The following is an 18574-nucleotide window of genomic DNA, read 5'->3' on the forward strand; positions in this document are numbered from 1 at the left end:
TAAAAAAAAAGATACACCTTCTCAAAACCTCATGGTACCTTTTCCAAAACTGACCATATAATCGGTCACCAAATAGGCCTCAACAGATACGAAAATATTGAAATTATCCAATGCATCTGAACATATCATCATGAACTAAGGCTGATCTTCAATAACATAATAAAAAGTGCACATACATGTAGAAGCTGAACAACACTCTACTCAGTGATAATTTAGTCAAGGAAGAAATAAAGAAATTAAAGACTTTTAGAGTTTAATGAAAACGAAGCCACAACATACCCAAACTTATGGGACACAATGAAAGCAGTCCTAAGAGGAAAACTCACAGCTCTGAGTGCCTCCACAAAGAAACTAGAAAGAGCATACACTAGCAGCTTGACAGCACACCTAAAAGCTCTAGAACAAAAAGAAGCAAATTCACCAAAGAGGAGTAGACAGCAGGAAATAATCAAACTCAGGGGTGAAATCAACCAAGTGGAAACAAGAAGAACTATTCAAAGCAGCAACCAAACCAGGAGCTGGTTCTTTAAGAAAAGTCAACAATATAGATAAACCCTTAGACTCACTAGAGGGCACAGGGACAGTATCCTAATTAACAAAAGAAGAAATGAAAAAGGAGAAATAACAGAATCTGAGGAAATCCAAAAAACTCATCACATCCTACTATGAAAACCTATACTCAACAAAACTAGAAAACCTAGATGAAATGGACAATTTTCTAGACAGATACCAGGTACCAAAGTTAAATCAGGATCAGATAAATGATCTAAACAGTCCCATATCCCCTAAAGAAATAGAAGCAGTTATTAATAGTCTCCCAAACAGAAAAAGCCCAGGACCAGATGGGTTTAATGCAGAGTTCTATCAGACCTTCAAAGAAGACCTAATTCCAATTCTCCTCAAACTATTCCACAAAATAGAAACAGAAGGTACTCTACCCAATTCATTCTATGAAGCCACAATTACTCTGATGCCTAAACCACACAAAGATCCAACAAAGAAAGAGAACTTCAGACCAATTTCCCTTATGAATATCGATGCAAAAAATACTCAATAAAATTCTTGCAAACTCCATCCAAGAATACATCAAAATGATCATCCATCATGATCAAGTAGGCTTCATTCCAGGAATGCAGGGATGGTTCAATATACGGAAATCCATCAACATAATCTACTATAAAAACAAACTCAAAAGAAAAAGCTACATGATCATCTTATTAGATGCTGAGGAAATATTTGACAAAATCCAATACCTGTTCATGATAAAAGTCTTGAAAAGATCAGGAATTCAAAGCCCATTACTAAACATAATAAAAGCAATATACACCAAACCAGTAGCCAACATCAAAATAAATGGAGAGAAACTTGAAGCAATCCCACTAAAATCAGGGACTAGACAAGGCTGCCCACTCTCTCCCTACATGTTCAATATAGTATTTGAAGTCCTAGCCAGAACAATTAGACAACAAAAGAATATTAAAGGGATACAAATTGGAAAGGAAGAAGTCAAAATTTCGCTATTTGCAGATGATATGATAGTATATATAAGTGAACTCAAAATTTCCACCAGAGAACTAAAACTGATAAACAACTTCAGTGCAGTAGCTGGATACAAAATTAACTCAAAGCTGTGGCCTTTCTCTACACAAGGATAAACAGGCTGAGAAAGAAATTGGGAAAACAACACTCTTCACAATAGTCACAAATAATATAAAATACCTTTGTGTGACTAAGGAAGTGAAAGATCTGTTTGATAAGAACTTCAAGTCTCTGAAGAAAGAGATTGAAGAAGATCTCAGAAGATGTAAAGATCTCCCATGCTCATGGATTGGCAGATTCAATGCAATCCCCATCAAAATTCCAACTCAATTCTTCAGAGTTAGAAAGGGCAATTTGCAAATTCATCTGGAATAACAAAAAAATCTAGGATAGCAAAAACTATTCTCAACAATAAAAACCTCTGGTGGAATCACCATCCCTGACCTCAAGCTCTACTACAGAGCAATTGTGACAAAAACTGCATGGTACTGATGACAGACAGGTAGATCAGTGGAATAGAATTGAAGACCCAGAAATGAACCCACACACCTATGGTCACTTGATCTTTGATAAAGGAGCTAAAACCATCCAGTGGGGGGCAGGGGAAGACAGCATTTTCAATAAATGATGCTGGCTCAACTGGTGGTTATATAGAAGAATGCGAATTGATCCATTCTTATCTCCTTGTACAAAGCTCAAGTCTAAGTGGATCAAGAACCTCCACATAAAACCAGAGACACTGAAACTTATGGAGAAAGTGAGGAAGAGCCTCAAGATATGGGCACAAGGGAAAATTTTCTGAACTGAACAGCAATGGCTTGTGCTGTAAGATCAAGAATAAATGGGACCTCATAAAATTGCAATGCTTCTGTCAGGCAAAGGACACTGTCAATAAGACAAAAAGGCCACCAACAGATTGGGAAAAGATCCTATACCAAACCTAAATCCAATAGAGGGTGCACTGGTTGGTTTTATGTGTCAACTTGACACAGGCTCCCCAAATGCTTCTTGGTCATGATGTTTGTGCAGGAATAGAAACCCTGACTAAGACAAATTGATACCAGCATAGTGGGGTATTCCTGCGACAACCTGACCATGTTTTGGGGAGGACTGTGGAAGGACTTTGGACCTTTGGGCTAGAAGATCCATTCAGTGTTAAGAGCTCTGTGGGATGTTGTGTAGAGCTTAGAAGATAATGTTGAGAACAGTGCAGAAGATAGAGGTCTGACTTGTGAAATTTCAGAGGAAAGATTAAAGACACTTATCAGGGCTATTGCTATTTTGATTGTGAAGATTCTGTGGTTCTGGTTAACTGGGGCTGAAGAATCAGCTGTGATTAACAAGATACCAGAACTACTAAAGTGAAAACTTTGCATTACTGGGACTATTGATGCTGGCTAGCTAGAGCTAAGAAATTAGCAGTGATCAAGAAGAGACCAGCATTGTTGAGGTGACATCTTCTGGGAAGTGTTTTCTGAAAGCACAAAGAGGCTGTGTTTCAGAGATAGCCAAGGTTGTACTCCTGCTGCAGTGGGACTTGGTAATGTTAAGAGTCACCCAGTTGGTACTAGTTTTGAAGGCATGAAGGGGTCATGCAGAGCAGCTGAGGCTCGGCACTATGAGAGGCCATGGAAGGCCATTGGTGAAGGTGCAGCCTCAATTGCAATTGATGGCCCAGGACTGAAGGGGTCATGCAGTGTTTTGGAGATGCCAGTACTATGAAATGGCCACCAAGAACAGCAGCAGCAGTAGAGTACAGGCATCTGGAGCCTAGAGGATGACATGTGTGCTACAAAGGGCATGGCTGGAGAAATGGCCCAAGCCCTTGGAGGAGCCCAGAAGATCGTGAGTTGGATCCCAGACACTGGATGATTGGAGAATAATTTTCGCTTTTGATTGTGACTGTGACCTTATTTTTTTTTCCCTCTTGAAAGAAGAAAGTATTTTAGTGGAGCCCACAGTTAAGAGACTTTGAATTTTAAAAGTTATTGGACATTTTAAAGGGATTGAACTTTTAATATATAAAGTGTGGGACTTTTAAAATTATTTAGGTCTTGGGGATGAATAAGAATATAAGGGTTGAGGCTTACTACTGATGTGTTTGTGTGTCAAGTTGACAAGGGGTCAATTGTACTGGCTAGTTTTATGTGTCAACTTGACACAGGCTGGAGTTATCACAGAGAAAGGAACTTCAGTTGAGGAAATGCCTCCACGAGATCCAGCTGTAAGACATTTTCTCAATTAGTGATCAAGTGGGGAGGTCCCCTTGTGGGTGGTGACATCTCTAGGCTGGTAGTCTTGGGTTCTATAAGAGAGCAGGCTGAGCAAGCCATGGGAGGCAAACCAGTAAAGAACATCCCTCCATGGCCTCTGCATCAGCTCCTGCTTCCTGACCTGCTTGAGTTCTAGTACTGCATCCTTTGGTGATGAACAGCAGTGTGGAAACTGTAAGCTGAATAAACCCTTTCCTCCCCAACTTGCTTCTTGGTCATGATGTTTGTGCAGGAATAGAAACCCTGACTAAGACAGAGGGTTAATATCCAATATATATTAAGAACTCAAGAAGACTCCAGCAAACCAAATAACCCTATTAAAAATGGAGTGCATAGCTAAACACAATTGAATACTACTCAGCTATTAAAAACAATTAATTTTTGAAATTCTTAAGACAAATGGATGGATCTGGAGGATATCATCCTGAGTGAGATAACTCAGTCACAAATAAACACACATGATATGCACTCACTGATAAGTGGATATTAGCCCAGAAGCTTAGAATACCCAAGATACAATTCCCAAAACACATGACACTCAGGCCCTGAATGCTTACTGGCATGTGGACAGCTATAGGTGCTGTGAGTGTAATGCCTCCCTTTCACACCGGTACTAAGACGATGGACAACTCTCTTGCGAGTAGGACTACTTGGACTCCCTCTATGACAAGACTTGCCATGGGTGCTCTGAACACAGCACCAAAGGGCTAGTCATGGTGACCTGGGAGCTGAAGTACCACCCCGAGTGCTTTATCTGCCTCGCCTGTGGAAACTCAATGGCCATGCAGACACCTACACACTGGTGGAGCGCTCCAAGCTGTACTGCCGGCAGTGCTACTACCAGACTGTGTGGTAACTCCAGTCATCGAACAGATCCTACTTGGCTCACCCGGCTCCCACTTGCCCACCTGTAACCTTAATGTCTATCCCAGCCTCTGCCCATGGCAAACGAGGCCTGTCTATCTCCATCGACCCCCTGCCCACCTCATGACCCACCAGAATGTTACAGGCATGGAGCATTTACACACAGTCAGATTTCAAGGAGCAGACCTGGGCTGCCTGAGCCCAGATGTGAAGAATTCCATCCATGTGGGAGACTGGTTCTGGGAAATCAACAGCACATCCATCCGGAATATGCTGCTGGCCGAGATCCAGGAGACCAGCTGCCTACTCCAGCTGACCCTTCAGCATGACCCCTGTGACTCATCGGATCCCAGCCCCCTGAGCTCCCCAGTACACACTCCCAGCAGACAGGCAGGCAGCTCTGCCCAGCAGAAACCGGTCTAGAGGAGCTGAAGTATTGACATGTCCCTGGGTGCCATCTCACTAGCCTCTCCAGCCTCCTAGCACAAGGATCTGGATCGTTCTGAATCCCTCTGCAGACCACACCACATCTCCCGGCTGTCTGACCTCATCTATAGGGAGGTGTTGAGCTCTTAAGGCCAGTCCATCAAGGTGACACACTGAGAAACAGGCAGGGTGATGGTGATGGAGGAACTTATTCACTTTGATGAAGAGATTCAAAGGACATTCCTCAAGGAGGTAAAGGTCATGTGGTGCCTGGAGCACCCTAACAAGCTCAAGATCAGGGTGCCATACAAAAACAAGTGGCTGAACTTCATGACAGAGTACATTAACGGCGGTGCCCTGTGGGGCATCATTAAGAGCGAGAGCCTGGACAGCCAGTACCTGTGAAGTCAGAGGGTCAGCTTTGGCAAGGACACTGCATCAGGGATGGCCTACCTCCATTTGATAATCATCATCCACAGAGACCTCAACTCCCAGAGCTGTCTGGTCCATGAGAACAGGAACATGGTGGTGGCCACTTTGCGCTGCCTCAACTTAGGATCCATGAGAAGAGTCTGTCTGAAGGTTTGCATAGCCTGAAGAAGCCAGACCACAAGAAGCAGCACACAGTGGTGGACAACCCCTACTGGATGGCATCAAAGGATGATGAACGATGATCGGATGTGTGAATGCAGAACCTGACTATCTGCCTGGCACTATCGACTGTGGCCTCAATGTAAGGGGTTTCCTGGACTGTTCCTGTCCAAACTGTCCCCCACGTTTCTTCCCCATCACTGTGTGCTCCTGTGGAGAGGCCCTCTTTTGTAAAGCTAGAACAATGGCTTCTCATGCACTTCTCATGCACTTGGATGCTGATCACCTGCCACTGGGCCCACAACAGGAATAACTGGAACAGGACTTCTGGGAGGCCTACCAGCAGGACGAGAGCCCACAGGACCTAAGAACCAGGAAGAGGGAGATGTGGGTGAAGTGCATGCTGAAATGTGGCCTGTCTGAGCCACGTGCACTGCCAAGTGCATTACCAGAAATCACAATCATTTGTCACCAAAAATCCTTATTCAAGGGACGCAGAGTCCAGAGCTGTTGACAGTCTGTCAAGGTAGCCAGGTCCGAAGCAGCAGTTCCAGTATCAAGCTCTGCCGTGTAGTGTGAACAGGGGATGATAATCCTGATGCAATCTAATCCTTTTTTGGTTGTGGGAACACTGCATTTCAAACACACAGCTGTTTAAAAAGAAAACAAAAGCTATTTCTGGTAAACTAGAACACCATTTCCATTGTTACTTTTCGATGTGTCTGATGCTTTTCTGTCTGTGGTCTACTTTTTTTTTTTTTCCAGACAGTCATTAAGTAACGATGTTGCAGTGACATTAGAAACAAATGCCTAATTCATGGCTAACCTTATACAATTTCTTGTACTTTATACATAGAGGAACTGCAGGCTCCAAGAGCAACTCTGTCCTTCATGGAAGATGTCTTTGCTCCATTCCAACTATACATTCACAAGGAACTTGACTTTGTGGAAGACTTTCGAAGTCTTATGCAGAAACTGAGCCCAGTATGTAAGTATCTACCATGAAGGGCAGAACTTAAGATCAAAATCTATCTAAAAACAGCAAATGGGAAGCTGCATCCACACAACGTGGGGCTTGCTGTCCAAGGAGAGGCTGCCACCGGAAAAGTGCCTCTTCAAGCTACTTGGATATGTCCTAAGGAATACAATGTGGTAGAAAAGGGCTAGGATATCCTGGGATACCTCAGGAATGGGTGTATTGATTCATTCTTTGTCCAATTATATATTCTGTGAATTATACACAAATTCACAGAATCAAGCAAAGACATCTTCCATGAAAGACGAAGCTGCTGCTCTTTGAGTCTGCAATTTCTCTACAAATAAGTTACACAACAAAGAAGTTCTGCCTGATGAGGTCTGGTTATGAAGGAAGCTTTTAAAAAGATAGAATGACGAGACTGACTGTCCCTTTATAAACTGTAGGTTATCTCTGTCTACATTACAGCAGGGTGGAAGGGCCAATAACAGATATTTGAACACCAACTTTGTGCCAAAATATTATTCTAGAATGTTCCATATTTCCCATTGTTGTTGTTTTTCAAGACAAGTTTTCACTGTGTAGCTTTGACCATCCTGGAACTCATTATGTAGACCAAGCTGGCCTCAGACCGACAGAGATTCCCCCCCCAACCCCCCCCCCCCCCGAGTGCTGGTCACTCTCCCTCTTTATCTTCCCCTCACACACTCCAGACCCGCTTTTCTGTTCTGCTTTTACCAGTAAAATGAAAGCTCACGGTGAGCGCGAGACCACAGCATTGCTCATGTTTCATTCTCGTAAGAAACTCACCTTTCAATGGAAGGGACAGCCCTGTGAACTGAGAGGTGGGGGTGGCAGTCTTCTCCCATACCGGTCACCTGCCCCATTCTCTTCTCTGAGTCATCAAATCTACACCAGCAGCAAGTCCTCCACCAATTCAGAAGTTGGAGCTTGCCTGACATTTGCATGATTTCACCAGATCTGGGGGGAAGGGGGGATGTGTAATTTAAAAGGTTGTCCATCTTTGACACCACAGTTCCTGCTCCAGTTTTCTCTACAACTGGCATCCAGGCTGACTGGGTGTTGGCTCCCTTTTAACCCCCGATATTCCCATAAATGTTTTATACCCTAGGAATCTCTTGAGGAAATGACTATCTTTTCCTCGAGATCTACCACACCCTACCACCTCCTAAAGCCAAGAGCATCCAGCACTCTCTGGATACGAACCCTCTTTCCTCGCCACCGGCTGCTGTGTGACAATTTGCCATTCATTTACTTCATTCTCAATTTGTTTAAGGAACCCCCTATACAAAGAACACATGTACATGCTAGGGGGTGAGCAAAGGGGCCACAGGGACTGTGGGAACCCTCAGTTCTGCCTCAGTTCATTCTGTGATGTGGGACAGAGTGGTGACAAGTAAACTTCATTTGGGGCAGCAGCCCTGGTATGAACAGCAGCTGTAGCTTAGGTTACATTAGAGAACAGAATTAACATCAAATATAATTAGCCCCAGGGCTATCTACAACACAGAAACAGATTGAGGTCAAGGCCTGTTGAGAAACAGACTTACTGTGGAAAAGGGGCTAAGTCAATCTGCATGATGATTGTGACAAATTTGTCACAAGTAGATGATTCATAAAAAATAGCTCCAGACACTCAATTCAAAACCAAAGGGAGGAGGAGAGAGAGGAGAGAGGTTTGGAGCCGCCACCCCCACATATGACATGACAGGAGAGTGATGGGCAGAGGCAGCTAACAGGGGACACTCAGTGAAATGCTATAAAAGTTTGGGTAATGGGAACCTATTTGGGATTGGGTGTGACTGGGGTATATGAAGTGGAACCAGGTTTCTGAGATGCACTTCTCAAAAGGGAGTCTAGAATTCTAAGTTCCTTCAGAAAGAATGTGAACACCAGGGATCAAAGTTTCTCATGTCATTTGAGAGCATGGGATTAATGTAAACTCCCCAAAGCTGGATATAGGACACTTTCGAGTGAAAGTACTCATACCTATACCAGGCTGAAAACCTGCTTAATCGTAGATAATGCACCTCATGTGTCTTCAATGAAAAGGAAAAAAAAACACTCGTGGGAACAATGTTCCACCTAGAGCAACTTGGAATCCCCCAACAAAACTTCTTTGCAATCCAGGTTGTAACTGAGGCTAAAGCCGATTGGGTGCTGTCCGTTTCTCCACATTTGGTGGTTCTGTTTCCATAAAGGTTTTATACCCTTAAAATCACCACCCAAGGTAGACCACATACACCCCACAAATGCCTTTGCTTTGCACAGCCCACTCTCAAGAACTCCCACACACTGCTACGATTGGCAACTACCCCCTGTTGATAGCAGCCATCTCTGTCAGCAGGCCTGCTTCATTGTATCCATCAAAAGATGTGTGCCATGAGTAGTCACTTTAACAGAGACTCACACGAGTCTGAAATCTACCCAAGGGAATCTCCGAGAGTGTCCAAATAACAAGAATCGTTACAATAAGTGAGATATTTGGAAGGGGAGGCAACTAGTAGCCAATTTTCAGGTCATTGGAACACACGTTTATTACATAACTTTCACATGTTCCCTGTGAAGAAATGAATAGACAACACTATTAAGCTTTAAGGGATCTGGTTTTGAAACTTGGATCTCTACTCATACTGGGTTACCTGCCCCACCCCTTTTCTCAAGCTTAGGTTTAATTTGTTAAGTGATTTAATACCTTAAGAGACAGAAAATTTTAAGATTTACTCCTATTATTTTTAGGAGTGGGTAGCTGTTTGCGTGCACACACATGTGGGTATAAATACAGGTGCCTACAGAGACCAGAGTCAGTGCCTCCCCACCCCCACCCCCACCCCGGAAGCTAGGGTTACAGGTGGTTTGGAGCCATCAGACTGGGTGTTGGAAATCAAACTATGCAAGATTAGTAAATGCTCTTATCTGCTGAGCCATCTCTCCAGCCCTGGGATTAAAATAAATAAAATGTTTACTGTTGACTGCATACCACCAATCAGATGTTTAAAATATGAGTCAATTACAGTGCTCTGTGTATATTTTTCTTCCAGGTTCTCATGCATAAATAATCTATTGCATCATTTATTTCAAGAGCTGAAGGAATTCTCCGGGGGGGGGGGGGGAGGTGCTTACATGTATTCGAGTCTCATCCACCAGCATTAAGAAATGAGCATTTTAAAGCAGCCGCTACTGCAGAAGTAAAGAGATCCCAAAGTCTGGCTTAGTCAACCACACTGCCATTGTGTATCAGTCAAACTGAGCCATGAGACATGGCTTCTCTCTAACAAATAGCAGAAGTGCTTGGAAATAAACCCATTGAACCAAGAAGTGACCGTCAGGAGGTAGTTGGTGAAATACTAACTTCCCCCTCCATATAAATGAACTAGCAATCCAAACCTGGAAGGACATGATCTCTTCCTCAATTTAGATGCTGTCCTTGGTAGAGTAGAACAGCCAGTAGGGGCAGAGACATGGCTCAGAGGTGCTTGCTTCACAGGAAGAGGACCTGAACTCTGCTCCCAGCTTCCAAGTTGGGTGGCTTTCAACTACCTGTAACTCTTAACTCCATGGGACTCAATGCCATCTTCTGACCTCTATAGGCATGAGCACACATATCATACCCACAGACACACAGGCACATACATTCTACAAAGTAAAAGTGACTCTTTTCAAAAGTGGGTAGATATAAAGAACCAGTAATACGCATGGCAGCCACCGAGCATCGGGAAGTAGGGGACGCTGCATATCTAATGAGACAGTAAGCCGGAGTCCATATCTAACACCCTACGTAACCGTCAGAGGCCATCCCGGAATCCAGAACACTGACAAGGAGTTAAAGAACTTGAAAGAAGGTGACAGAGAAGTAGCGATCCCCAAATTGCCCTGTGAGGTGTGAAGAAGCCAGTGACTCTCAGACATGCAGCGGCCAGACTATGACCATCAGAAAGTTCCTCCAGTGTGTTGCTCTTCCATAACAGAAGAGGCAGACCACTCATCCCTCCCTAAACACACTAACTGCTCTAATACTCATTTCCTTTACAGTTTAAGCCCTTCCTGCCCACAACAACACCAGCTCACAATAATACCACTGATGATCCAGCATGCCCAGTGGGGCAGAGTGCTCACAGGTTCCCCACAGGAGCACACTGCATTTCCAGTCCCCCACACTTGTCTTTAAGAGGCCAAAGAGAATGGATATCCCAATTAACTAACCTGTTAAGTTAAACTGTAGAGCACATTTACGCATGTTAAAGTGTTATCTGGAATCATGGGTCTCATAATATCCACTTAATACATTGTTCTGTCAGAGTGCATTGATTCCCCCTGCTCACAGCACAGTTCCCTCAAATCAAACTCGTGCCTGTGTGTCACCACCCCCATTTAATGGCTGCCTTCAGAAGGATTGTGATTCAGCAGGGACATGGGGAGGGGAGGTACAGGGCAGAGGATTTGGGGGGGGGAACTAATGTTCAAAGAAAGATAGAAGAGAGGAAAGCATTTGCCTCTGGCAAGATTACTAATTGCATATTGTATTTACTTAAAGAGCAACAACCTGGTGAACATGTCTTCCTTCTTCAATGGGAAATTATATCCGCTGACATACGGACATTTAATGACTTCAGGAAAACCCAGCCTTTAATGATGTCAGTGATTGGCACTGTTCCCCCAAGCCACACATCTGAAACCATTGCTGCTGAGCAGTCATGGGTAGAGCCATGTTAAACCAATTATCCCAAGATGACAGAATCATGATGTATTTTCCAGAGAGAGGTCCAGAGGGCACAGTTAGACAAGTATGGGAGGCATCTAAACATTCGGAATGCAGTGAGCATGGGTAGTCTATCCCCAAAGCACCAACTGCCAGAGAATTACTCTTGTCTATGGTGGGTAGAATCAATGTCAACCACAGATAGGTTCAAGTATTTAAGCATTTGGTCCCCAGTTGCTGGCCCTGTTCAGGGAAGTTTAGGAGGCACAGCCTTGCTGGATGTTTTTGTTAGGGTTTCTGTTGCTGTGATGAAACACCACGACAAAAAAAAAACAAAACACATTGGAGGGGAAAGGGTTAATTCAGCTTACAAGGCCAGATCATAGCCTGGAGGAAGTCAGGACAGGAGCTCACACAGGGCAGGAACCTGGAGGCAGGAGCTGATGCAGAGGCCGAGACCATGGAGGGATGTTACTTACTGGCTTGCTCAGCCTGCTTTCTTATAGAACCAGGACCACCAGCCCAGGGATGGCCCCACCCACAATGGGCTGGGCCCTCCCCCACAGATCAGCAATTGAGAAAATACTTTACAGCTGGATCTCATGGAGGCATTTCCTCAGCTGAGGCTCCTTCCTCTGATGACTCTAGCTTGTGTCAAGTTGATACACAAAACCAGCCAATACAACTGACCGCTTGTCAACTGGACACACAAACACATCACTATTAATCCATAACACTTCCTTTCTTAGATCTCACATTAAAAACATAAATAACTTTAAAAGTCCCACAGTCTTTACGAATTTAAAACATACCAACCTTTCAGTCTCTTTTAAGATAGCCAATCTCTTAAATCCAAAATTGTTGTTTTTTTTTTTTTTTTAATCAAAGTCTCCCAACTGTGGGCTCAAATAAAATACTTTCTCAATATCAAGAGGGGAAAAAATCAGGGTACAGTAACAATCAAATCAAAATAAAATCAAGCTCTAACCATCCAATGTCTGAGATTCACTCACCATTTTCTGGGTTCCTCCAAGGGTTTGGGTCTCCAGCTCTGCCCTCTGTCGCACACAGCTTTTCTTCTGGAATCCAGCTTGATCCACTTTACTGCTGCTGCTGTTCTTGGTGGCCATTCCATGGTCCTGCCATCTCCAAAACGCTGGGGTCTTCTGCTGCAATTGGACTGCACTTTTACCAACAGCCTCTCATAGACTCTCTTCATGATGCCAAGACTCAACTTCTTTGCATGACTCATTCAGTACTAGGCCTTCAACTGTCACTGAGGCTGCACCTTCACCAGTGGGCTCTCCTGGGCTTTCTCAGTGCCAACACTCAGCTGTTCTCCATGACCTCTCATGCCTTCAAAACCAGTACCACCTGGGCAACTTTTGCACATTACCAAGTCCAGCTATGAGTAGGAAGTACAGCCTTGGCAGACTGCAACACAGCTTCTCTGTGCTCTCAGAAAACACTTCCCAGAAGATTTCACCTCCGTGATGCTGGTCTCATCTTAATCATGGCTAATTTCTGAGCTCCAAACTAATTTCTTAGCTCCAGCTAACCAGCATCAATTGTCCCAGTAACACAGAGGTTTCACTTCAGTAGTTCTGCTATCTTGTTAATCACAGCTGATTCTTCAGACACAGCTAGCCAGAACCACAAAATCTTACATCAAAATAACAAATGGCCCTGATAGAATCTTTAATCTTCCCTCTGAACTGTCACAAGCCAGGTCTCCCTCCATCTTCTGCTCTGTTCCCAACATTCTTGTCTTTCATACTCCTACAGAACTTCTCATTGAGCTCTCAACACTCAGTGGCTTTCCTAGCCCAGAGTTCCAAATTGCTTCCACAGTCCTCCCCAAAGCATGGTCAGGTCTGTCACAGTGATGCCCCACCACACTGAGACTAATTTGTCTTCGTTAGGGTTTCTACTGCTGTGATGAAACACCATGACCAAGAAGCATATTAGAGAGGAAAGCATCTGCTCGGCTTACACTTCTAGCTCTACAGTCCATCGATGAAGCCAGAACAGGAACACAAGCAGGGAAGGAACCCGGAGGCAGGAGCTGATGACCCAGGAGGCCACAGATGCTGCTTACTGGCTTGCTCTTATGGCATGCTCAGCCTGCTTTCTTATAGAACCCAGGACCACCAGCCTAGGGATGGCCCCACCCACAGTGGGCTGTGCCCTTCCCCAGTGATCACTAATTGAGAAAATGCCTTACAGCTGGATCTCATGGAGGCATTTCCTCAGCTGTGCTTTGTTCCTCTCTGATGACTCTAGCTTGTGTCAAGTGGGCACCCAACGCCAGCAAGGACACTAGAGGAGCTACATCACTGAAGGAGGCTTGGAGAGTCTAAAGGCGGGTACCATCACCAGTTTGCTCTCTCTGCTTCCTCCTTGTGGTTCAATGCGTGTGCTCTCAGCTTTCTGTTACAAGCTATGCCTGCCACCATGGCTCCACCATTTAAGCCTTATATATCTGGAACCATAAGCACAGATAAACCTTCCGTTCTATAAGTTACCTTGGTCATAATGTTTGTGTTTTATCACAGCAACAAAAAGTAACATACATTGTTTTTTTTTTTAAGATTTACTTATTTTATTATATGAGTACACTGTAGCTGTCTTCAGACACACCAGAAGATAGCATCAGATCCCATTACAGATGGTTGTGAGCCACCATGTGGTTGCTGGGAACTGAACTCAGGACCTCTGGAAGATCAGCCAGTGCTCTTAACCACTGAGCCATCTCTTCAACCCTAATACATTGTTATTTGGGATGACAATCCCCTTATATAATTCTTGAAAGCCACTTTCTTACTGTATTGTATATGGCCAATTTTTCATCACACTAACATTTACCCAACAGTATTTACTAGTATTTATAATTCTCGTATAACAGCATTTACTAGTATTTATAATACTTGTATAACAGTATTTACCAGTATTTACCCAACCGTCTACTTAAGAAAAAAGGAAGTTGACTCTGTTGGTCGTAAATAGAGACGTTTTGGGTTTGGCTCTCCAGAAGAGGTCTGCCCCTCTCTGTTGGGTAATGCTCACCCAGGATCACCATCTTAACAAGAGACAAAGTAAATATATGAGAAGAGAGAAGGAAGGTGGTGTAAAAGAGCTCAGCAGGAAGAAAGAAGGGTGATGAGGCAGCTAGACCAAAAAAAAAAAAAAAAAAAAGGCGCTTAGAGACGGGCATAAGACTCTGAGACCCTCCCTGTGGTTTGAGTCTTGAGTCTGCACGCTGTACCTTGTCTTCTGTAGGTCTCTACTCTGCCTCGGCCGAGTGTTTACCCCAGTGTTTTACAGAGTGCTTGTTATCTTTCAGGCTCTAGTTAAGGTAAGGTGAACCAGGAAACAAAAAGACAAAAATCTTCTTCTTGCCAACATACTGCTAGACAGTCCAATAAGTAACAAAGCTGGGTCAGCATAGTGGCTGGGGAGCTAAGGGCACTTCCCGCCAAGCACGATGACCTAGGGGAGCTAAGGGCACTTCCCGCCAAGCACGATGACCCAAATGAAATCCCTTGGACCATGTGGAAGGAGAGAACTAACTCCATGGGTTGTCCTCCAATCTTGACATCCATGTCATGATACACTTGTACACATATACACACTGATCTGTATATAGATATACAGAACTGTATATAAATATAAAAATATACAGAACTGAATATAAATATAGAAATAAAATAAATAAATTAGTCTAAAGGAAATATCAAGATGGTAATAAACTATGTTATAAGCTGTATACATACTGTGTTTGAATGTGACTCAAGTATTTACCAAAGGTCTGCTATGGTAAAAAAGACTTGATCGCCAGAATCGCTGTGTGGGAGGTGGTAGGTCTTTGGGGCTCTGGGGTCTTATTGGAGTTTATTGAGTTTGAGAATTCCTCAGAAGGTCCCTTGGTCAATTCAACAGCCCCTTGAGTTCTCTGAATTACTGTACGCAGAGCAAACCATGGTCTGTCCTTTTTCATTCAGCTCCAGTTTGAGGTGTGACTGTCTGCTTCTGTGAGTGCTTCTGCAGCATTGTGGTATCCACTGTGCTCATCAGAGGCCAGATCAGCGGGCTCAGCCTTCTTTTTAGCATCTGTAGTGTGTCAGGGATTTGGTTATAGCGATGAGAAGCTGGGTATCCTGCTACAGCCATAAAATAATAAATGTTTTAGAATAAAAAAATAGTATAAGAATCTGTCATCGTAAAAGCAGAGAACATTTATCTGAAAGTTAATTTATCAGAAAGTTAATGATTCAGGGTTTGATGGCAGCAGACATTCAATAGCAAACTATGAGGAAGGAATAAAGGCAGAATGAAGAGGATCACATGGGCTTTCTAAAAGCAATCTCTGGATACAAAGACTGTTATGGCTTATCTCTGAAATCTTCCCCAAGGCCAGGTGCCAAAGCCTTGCTTGCTAAGCTAGTGTAGAAGAGGATGGGTCAGAGAGAAGCCCACTCCGGAAAGGAGGGGTGGTAAATGGCATGGAAGGATCAGAAAGAAGCAAGACTGAAACTAGGCAGAGTAAACATTAAATCCTACAGCTGAGATCTGTGCTTGGGCATTAGGGGCAGGTGATGTACTAATAGGAGGTCCGCAGGCTCACTCAGCCTTGTCTCTGCAACTTTGTTACCCATAGTCCCTTTTTTTCATTTTTTATTAGATATTTTCTTCATTTATATTTCAAATGCTATCATGAAAGTCCCCTATACCCTCCCCCAACCCTGCTCCCCTACCCTCCCACTCCCACTTCTTGGCCCTGGTCTTCCCCTGTACTGGGCCATATAAAGTTTGCAAGACCAAGGGGTCTCTCTTCCCAATGATGGCTGACTAGACCATCTTCTGCTACATATGCAGCTAGAGACACAAGCTCTGGGGGTACTGATTAGTTCATATTGTTGTTCCACCTATGGGGATGCAGACCCCTTCAGCTCCTTGAGTACTTTCTCTAGCTCCTCCATTAGGGGCCCTGTGATAGATGTAATAGATGACTGTGAGCATCCACTTATGCCTTCCTATTGCCGGCCTGTGGCTTTCCTAAGATCATTCCACGTTACCGACCTCTCCAACACCCTGAGGTTTCTCTTTGCAATCTGGGCTTCACCCTCAAAGCTTTAAGCATTGCCCTCTTGGGGAGAGCTTTTGGTACCCTTCTAGAAGTTTGGCATTTGTCCCTGGGCTCGGACAGGGAAGTAGGCTCAGAGAAGACTATTAGAAACCATGACGACTTACTGCTCTGCTTGATTACAGCCTTGTGTGAACTCTGTGCTTACTCCTTGACTTAATTATCACCTTGTGTGATCCTTTGGCTTACTGCTTGCTTGATGACTACCAGGAGTGTCTCTGTTTATGGCTTGATTACTGTGTCTTTGATCTAAGAGCTGACCGTGGTTTTTGTATGCACCTAGATTAATATAAAAGCAGGCTAGACAGACATAAAGCTGCTTCAGCCGCAGCACTGGCCAGAGTCAGGTTATAGTGTTGTCTAATCGTCGTTTTCTTTTTCAATCCTCACTCCCTCCCTTGAGACCCTGTTGACTGACTGAGCCAGCTTTGTCGCCCTCTCAAGAGCTGCCTGCAGGGATCCTGATCTTGACAGGCTGTGACTTGACTCCCAGGCTTCCCTTGAGACTTTGATAGAAAGTCCCATGACTTGGTAAGGCTTGCACTCTGCATACCCGTAAAACCAGTGCCATGTTGTGATGCCAAGTTGTAGCTCCGGATTGAGCAGTAGCCGATGGCCTCCTGGACGACGGCTAATAGGGCCTCTGAGTGCCTTGGCAGCTGATCCCAGGGAAAACCCTTCTCTGGGCGGCCCTGTGAAAGCAAGGTACAGCTGCGAATGTTTTGCCAGAGTTTACGATTCTGCAGCCTTGAGCCTACAAATGGACAGAGTTTGGTCAATTCTGGAAATGCCCTCAAAGCGACTCTCCTCTTGTCCTACTAAATGTCGCCTGGGTTCCTTTCAGCACTTTGATCTCTAACAGTCATCTCATCCTTGTCTACAAAATTCACTCCAGATCACCATGCACACTTTTCCAGTCTTCCACTCCGCCTTTTACTCCAAATTCTTACTATAAATGCATCTGAAAGTTACCAGCCTCGTGTTACTTCCTGATCGCTACACTGTCATGCAATATAGTCTCTGCAAAACCCTAGTCCAGTCATTCTCGACCTGCCCAATGCCTCAGCCCTTTAATACAGTTCTTCACGTCGTGCCGACCCCCAACCATAAAATTGTTTTTGTTGTTACTCCATAACTGTAATTTTGCTATCACTGTGAATTATAGTATAAATGTCCATGTTTTCCAATGGTCTCAGGCGACGTCTGTGAAAAGGTCAATCAACGCCCATGGGGTGGAGACCCGCAGATTGAGACCCACTGCCTTAAAGTCTGTTGTCTTTAAATTCAGACTTACACAAAGTTTTGAGATGTGGGCAAAACAGACAGCTTATTTGCCTGAACATAACATGAATGGCCTTTTGTCTAATTCTTGATAGAGTTTGCATTCCCACTTGGAACTTGAACCTAACCTTCCCCACCTGAATCCTATCGACATCCTTGTGTCTCTGTGGGTGGGGGTGGGGTAGGATGGGGAGGGGAGCCTCCTCTGTGCTACACAAAGGAACACTCTAAGAAGGCAAGAGTAACCTGCAAGGCAGGTTTGCTTTGGTTTGGTTTTCTGCAGAAGGGATATGCCATTGACCCAGCTGAGCTAGCAAGCACACTGGTGCAGGAAACTTTTATTCTAAGGCAGGGGTGACTGTCCCTCCTCCCAGTGGTGGGAGCTCTTCTTCATAATCTGTCACGAGGGACAGGGGTGTGGTAAGGGAATCCAGACTCAGGAGAGGCCAGGGGCTGGGCAAACACGGGTGTATCCTAAGATGATGGAGGTTTACAGAATATTGGCCCTTCTCTGGCTAGCTACTTCTGATCAAAACAAAACAAACAAAAACAAATAACTGATCACTCACATTCTTCTGAGCTCCTAGAAGAATCTCCTACTAAGCTGACTGCTGACCTTGAAGCATTCTGGAACTTCTCCAGCACAGTCTCCTAAACTCTCCCAAATTCTTCCTGAAATCCGTTCCAAAGGCTTTGAAATTACATGGGCAGATTTCATAGCAGTGACCTGATGCCTCTAATACCGATCTTCTGTATTGGTT

At 44.2% G+C, this 18574-nt stretch overlaps 1 pseudogene; it reads left to right on the forward strand.

Moving 5' to 3' along the window:
* Gm9035 (predicted gene 9035) lies at positions 4387-6052 on the forward strand (annotated as a pseudogene).

This window comes from Mus musculus, chromosome 10 (genome assembly GCF_000001635.26).
Source record: "Mus musculus strain C57BL/6J chromosome 10, GRCm38.p6 C57BL/6J".
Lineage (NCBI taxonomy): Eukaryota > Metazoa > Chordata > Mammalia > Rodentia > Muridae > Mus > Mus musculus.